We start from the raw sequence: 6,000 nt of genomic DNA, 5'->3' as shown, positions 1-6,000 counted from the left end.
AGGAACCAAGAAATCTAACATCCTTCACCTTTCCGTTACTGACGTATAATATAGATTATCTTCTGGGAATTTTCCACCATGAATGGTGACTACAGACTGGTTTTCTCTTGACCTCCCAGGGAACATCTGGGTCCCCACCCCTCTCCATCTGCTAAAGTTGCTCAGGGGTTCCTAGAGCTGGACAGGTCCTTAGAGAACACACAGGCCAACTCCTTTGAGGGGACAGGAATTGTCACATTACTTGTTTGTACAAAGCCATTGTGAACATCCAGGCCACCTGAATCCTAGCCCAGTGCTAAGTGTTCAGGTGAGGCAAACATAATTAAAAAATAAACCAGTTGTCGTCAGAATTCCCCAAAGTGCAAGAAATGATCCAGGTCCTGGCTCTTCACAAGACATCCATTCCCTTCTCTGAGCTGGGCAAAATTCTTGATGGGGTATTGGCCTTCAGGCCATTTGAACATATCTTATTGGTTTCTGAGTGCAGCTCCATCTCTGCTTTGGTGCCAGCCTGGTCCTACCCTGCCGGTAGATTCTGCTTCTCTCACGAATGACTCTGGGATAAGGAGATGACCTACCCTGATGCCCCTGTCCCTTAAGGAGAATTTAGAGATTTGAGCCTGGGCTATACCTCACCCTTCCACTCCTAACCCCTCCCCTCTAAGCCCCCACCTATGGAATGCAAAACCAAGGGTAAGCAAGAAAGAAAGCACTTGCCCTGCTAATTCCCCCTCCTTCATCCCTTCCCCTACCTCCTCCTTCCACATCCTCCTGTTTCTACTCCCAGCTCCTTCTACTCACCTCCTCCTTTATCTTCCTCTCCTCCTTTCTCCTCCCTTCCTCTATCCCCACGCCCTTTTTCTGCCACTCTTTTCTTACACCAGCGACCCTGATGTACCTTGAGTTTCATCCTGGCCACGCCCTTTTCCCCTCAGGCTTTCTTGAATCCCTCCAGGGAAGAGCCTGTCTTTCAGGGTCTGCAGAACACTGATCTGGCAGTTTCCCTGAGTGCACATGGGAAGGGTGCCCAGTACATGGGGGCGGGGTGGGGAGGTAGGTGCCTGGGCTCTGGCAGATATGCACCCATTTATGTGCATAGACAGAGAGGAGGCAGTGTCTTATATTACAGATTTATGCAGCTGAGCCAATCCCGGCTTGCCGAGACACAACCACATGCCACATGTGCCTCCCTGTGGGTATCTGCAACAGGTGGATGGGATGTGTTAGCCTCCAGGACAGAAGAGATGGATTGAGACATTCTCCTTGCCCCTGGATTTAGCAGCTGGAGTACAAGCAGGAATCTGAAATTTTCAGTTCCTTCAGTGAGAAAGGTACCCGTACCTCTTGGGAAGCCCAGTAAGCCAGAGCCCAGTCCTACCTTTCCAGGAACTGGCTGCTGATTCCAGTGGGCAGAGAGAGTAACCAAAGTTAGATGAGACCCTGGGCAGACCCAGACCTTCTGATGCTAAGCCCGCAGTCCTGCTGGAGTGAGGACTCAACTACCTGCCACATGCCTCGGACAAGTCGCATTACTCATCTGGGCCTCAGTTTCCTCATATGTCAAATGAGGGTTGCTGGGAGGTTCATACAAGGGAACGTACTGTGCAAACAGTTGTTGCCACTGCACACTTCACGGATTCTGGTGATAAGGAAAAGTAAACGTGAGTATGCATGCACAGGGTGCACACCTGTCCTGGGTCCCTCGCTAGGGTGTGGGAACCAGAGCCAGGCCAGGACTGGGTGGGCGCGATCCTCCCAGCCCCCACCCCCAGCCCAGGGCCGGTGCGGCGGGGTTTTCCTCCGGCAGGCGGCGGGCTGAAGGCTGCACGGCGCGCTCCGCGCGTGAGGCGGCAGCACTGGCTCCGGCCCCAGCGCGCAGCCCGGGCCGCCCGGCTCGCCTGGCGCAGGGGCTGCCCGCGCCGCTGGGCCGCCCAGCCCACCCTGCCGGCTCCCGGGGATCGAGGCCCGCCCGCCGCCCTCCCCGGCCTCCCAGAGCCCCTCCCTGCGGACCCTGCTGGCCAGCGGCTGCCCTCGCACTGTCCCTTCGGGGCCCGCGAGCCCTCCAGTCCCTGCGGCTGTGTGGGTCCGCGCGGAAGCTGGGGCGTCGCGTGGCGGGTCCGAGGCTGGATCTCGGCTCCTGCAGCTCCGCCAGCCGCCGCTGGGGGCGGCCTCTCCGGGGAGCTCGGCAGGGACGGCGCGCACGGCCCCGTGTTCCGGGCTCCTTTGGTCTCTGGGCTCTCTCTCCGCCGCCGCAGCCGGCCCGGCTCCCGCCCGGCTCCGTGCGTGTGATCGCCGTGCGTGTGTGTGTGTGACGGGGGCGCGCGTCTGCGCGAGCGTTGGGGGCCGTGTGCATGCGGGGCGTGCGGGGGAGTGTGTTTGTGTGTGTGCGTGTGGGTGTGAGTGCCTGGCTCACTCTCGCTGAGACACACACATACATACACACACACTCACGCGCGCGCGCGCGCGCACACACACACACACACACACACACACACACACAACCCGGCTGGCTCGTCTGAACTTGAAGACGCCCCACATTCCAAGATGCCCGAGGTTCCTGGGGTTGCCCGGGGTTCTTCAATCTGGAAAATCCTACCGGCATCCTCCTAGGGAGGGATTATCTGGTTTTGATTTTTTGTTTTTTGAAATCTGGACGAGAACAAGTTGTGCTTTTTCCTCCCTTCTTGCTAAATGCCGTGGATATAACTGAATAAGCCGATCAGGGCTCTCCGCGTGGACGTTCGAGGCCACCATCTGCCTGCGTTCGCCGGAGCCGGAGGGCTTAGCTCGAGCCGGTCTCGGGCGAGGAAGGATGCGTGGCCGAGCCAGAGAGCCCGGGCGCCCCGCGGAGCCGGCCTCGGTGCCTCCCAGCCGGGGGTAGATGCTGCCTCGCCCAGGTGAGTGGTCGCCGCCGCCGCGTCTCAGCGATCGTGGTGTCTGCGGGAGCTCGGCGCGGGGCTGAACGCACCCGGGAAACCGGGAACTTTGCATCCCTTGCTTTTTTCACTTGAGGACTCCCTCACCCGGGCAGTCGTGCGGATACCCTCTTCTCTTTTCGCCCATCCTTATCGCCGAGGTTTCCTTTTCATTCTTTTCTTTTTTTTTTCTTACCCGATAGTGGGGGTGAAACTCTGGAGAGAAGCGGGGAGAGCGGGTCCGTGTGAGGCCAGAGAGCAGGAAGGAGAGACGAGTGCCGCAGGTAGATGGAAACGTTGAAACAGCAGGAGAACTTTGCCACCAGACCACTCTGTTGCATCTCCCCACTTGTGAGGCCTGGTTAGAGAGATTGCTGGGGGCTGGGTCAGACGCCAGGACTCCCTGCGCTCTGTGGGCTGGGTGGGGTGGGGTATAGCCGGGTGTGGAGGGGTTGACTCAGTGCTGACGGAGGGAAGCAAGGCATCATTGCAGTTTAGGGAGGCAGGTAGGGCAGGCTCAGGGACCCTATCCCGTCTTTAGGTAGAAGGCAGGGAGATCAGGGGGATTGTGTGTGTGCAGCTTGGGGCATCAGAATGGCATGATGAAGCAAGATGGAAACTGGCATTAGCCGTGCCTGGTTGGTAGGTCTGTCTCCCACCCAGCCCTGTTCTGGTTCTAAGGTTGGCCTGGGCTGGGAGGATTAGGAGCTGTGGGCAGCTCGGAGGCCGGCAGTGCCTTGCTCTGCACAGACCCTAGGCGACGATGGGGCGGTGTGCTGCCCATCTTTTCAGTCATCCCAGTACAAAGGACATAGGCAGCGAGTTCGAGAGAGACAGAGCCCCTGAAAGCCAGAAACTGAAAGAGAAATAGGAGGGAGCCTGAGCAGAGACTGCAGAGGAACTGAGCCAGGCCAACACCAAGTGTGGGCTGAGATGTCCACAGACACCTGCAGGGAGAGAGAGCTTGTGAGAGCTCACACTCTGAGCTGGAGTTATAGGCATGGCTGTAGATGCTGACCCTCTGCCCCACAACAGTGGAGCATGTACATGTGTGTGTGTGTGCATGTGTTGGGGAGGGGACCTCTGTGGCTGCAATGGGCTGATTGGCCTCGTGGGGACAGGGGAGGGGGCAGCTTCAGGAAATTGACCCCCCACAACTGGGGAGGAGCAAAGCTGGGCAGGAAACTGCCAGTCCCTGAGCAGTGAGTTCCTGGGGACAGCGCTGAGAGATTCTAGTTGGGCTGTTGTACGTGGGCGGGGGCAGTCTTGGAACTCATGGCTGGGAGGACCAGGCGGGGGGATTGTGGGGAGACTGGGAGCACAGGACCTGGGTCTGGGGTGGTGTCCTGTGCCAGTCAATGCCCTCTGCGAGGAGCTTTATACAGCCACGCTAAGCGGAGCCCAGCCAGCTGTGGGACTCGCTTGTGGGGTTCCTTGGAGGCTGAAGGGGGTGAGGGTGGTGCAGGGAGGACTCAGAAGCTTGTGAGGGCCTGCACCCAGAGCCGACAGCCTCCGCAGACCACGCCAGCTGTCCGGGCCCTTCTGCTGACGCTGGAATGTCGTCTTTCCCTCCTGACTCTGGCTGGGAGTGCGGAGTTCTATCTCTCTCCTCTGGCTCCTCACGAATGCTTTAGCTCAGGCCCCCTGCCCTGTCCTCAATTTAGAGTTTCTGGTCTAATTCCTGCCCAGGAATGTAATTACTTATTGTCCTGCCCTCGCCCTGGGGAGTACAAACAGCTAGCTTGGCGTTTTTGGTTTCAGCATCTGGTGGTGCCTCTCTGGGAGGTTGGCTCCCAGCTCCATCCCCTGCCGGGCTGGCCTGGGCGCTGGGGCTCAGGCTCCTTGCTTCTCTGAGGTGCCAGTTCCTTTCCTGGCCCAGAAATCTGAGAAGATGGGGAGTGTGGCCTGAGATAGTGTGGGCAGGGAGCTTCCAGGAGGGGAGACTGAGGAGGAGGTGGAGGGTAGAAGGGGTGGGAAATGCAGATGTAGTAGGTGGGGCCACTGGGAGAATCAGGCAGCCTTTTGGCCACCCAAGCCCTGGTTTGGCTACAGTGGAAATCACCTTTGTGTCTCGGCTGAGATATAAAATAAAATGAGGGATCCAGTGGGGTTCTGGCCTCCAAGTGTCAGGCATGTCCAGTCTTTCCAGCCAGTTGGGTGGAGCAATTCTCCTTTAGAACGTCCCCTACCCTAAGATGGAGATGAGTACTGTACTGGCATCTGGGGGCTTCCCATTCAGATGGGGGAGGTTTCTAGACTGAGAGCCAAGATGTAGAGCAAAAAACAACCAGAAACAGCCAAGTGGAATTAGGTCCTGGGCAAAAGCAACAGCAATTTGAGTGTTTCACGGTTTTACTTCGGGCACAGTTGGAGTTCTAGGGTCCAGCCTTATTTGAAGGGTCAGAGCTGTCATATACAACCATAATTTGAAGAAATTGCAGGTTCAGTTCCAGGCTACTGCAATAAAAGCAAATACTGCCGTAAAGCGAGTCACATGAATTTTTTGGTTTCCCAGTGCATATGAAAGTTATATTTACATTATACGGTAGTCTATTAAGTGTGCAATGGCATATCTAAAAAATGTACATACCTTAATATTTTATTGCTTAAAATGCTAACCATCCTCTGAGCCTTCAGAAAGTCAGTAGTAATGGTCAAAGACCACTGACCACAGATCAATGTAACAAATACAATAATAATGAAAATGTTGGAAAAATTGCAAAAATTACCAAAATATGACACAGAGACACAAAGTGAGCAAATACTATTGGAAAAATGGCGCCAATATACTTGGTCGTTGCAAGGTTGCCACAGGCCTTCACTTTGTGAAAAACACTACATGGGAAGGGCAATAAAGTAAAGCACAATAAAACAAGGTATGCCTGTAATGGAACCCACCCTCGGAGAGCCCTGGGTTCAAATTCTGGCTCTGCCACATCTTTGTTGGTTAACACTGGAGCCTCTGCTCTCTCGTCTGATGACAGGAAGTAATAGCACGTGCCTTGCTTGTCCTGGTGCTCCCAAACCCCTTTGCAGATCTGGAGGAGTGTTTAGTTGGAGGAAGAAGGTTTGGAGAGAGGGAGGG

The 6,000-nt window shown here is 56.0% G+C and overlaps 1 protein-coding gene across 2 annotated transcripts in view; it reads left to right on the top strand.

The window, feature by feature from the left end:
- Positions 1-2,100: 2,100 nt before the first annotated feature.
- The window catches only part of LRFN2 (leucine rich repeat and fibronectin type III domain containing 2), a 180,530-nt gene continuing 176,630 nt past the window's right edge, over positions 2,101-6,000 (top strand). For both annotated transcript variants that reach the window (XR_012501134.1, XM_010973691.3), the window contains exon 1: positions 2,101-2,897. The gene's annotated coding sequence lies outside the window, so the exon portion shown is untranslated. The remainder of the gene's footprint in view (positions 2,898-6,000) is intronic.

Source organism: Camelus bactrianus, chromosome 20, assembly GCF_048773025.1.
Source record: "Camelus bactrianus isolate YW-2024 breed Bactrian camel chromosome 20, ASM4877302v1, whole genome shotgun sequence".
NCBI classification, from domain to species: domain Eukaryota; kingdom Metazoa; phylum Chordata; class Mammalia; order Artiodactyla; family Camelidae; genus Camelus; species Camelus bactrianus.
Note: the sequence above shows the minus strand (reverse complement) of the source record. Positions and strands in the feature narration are given on the sequence as shown.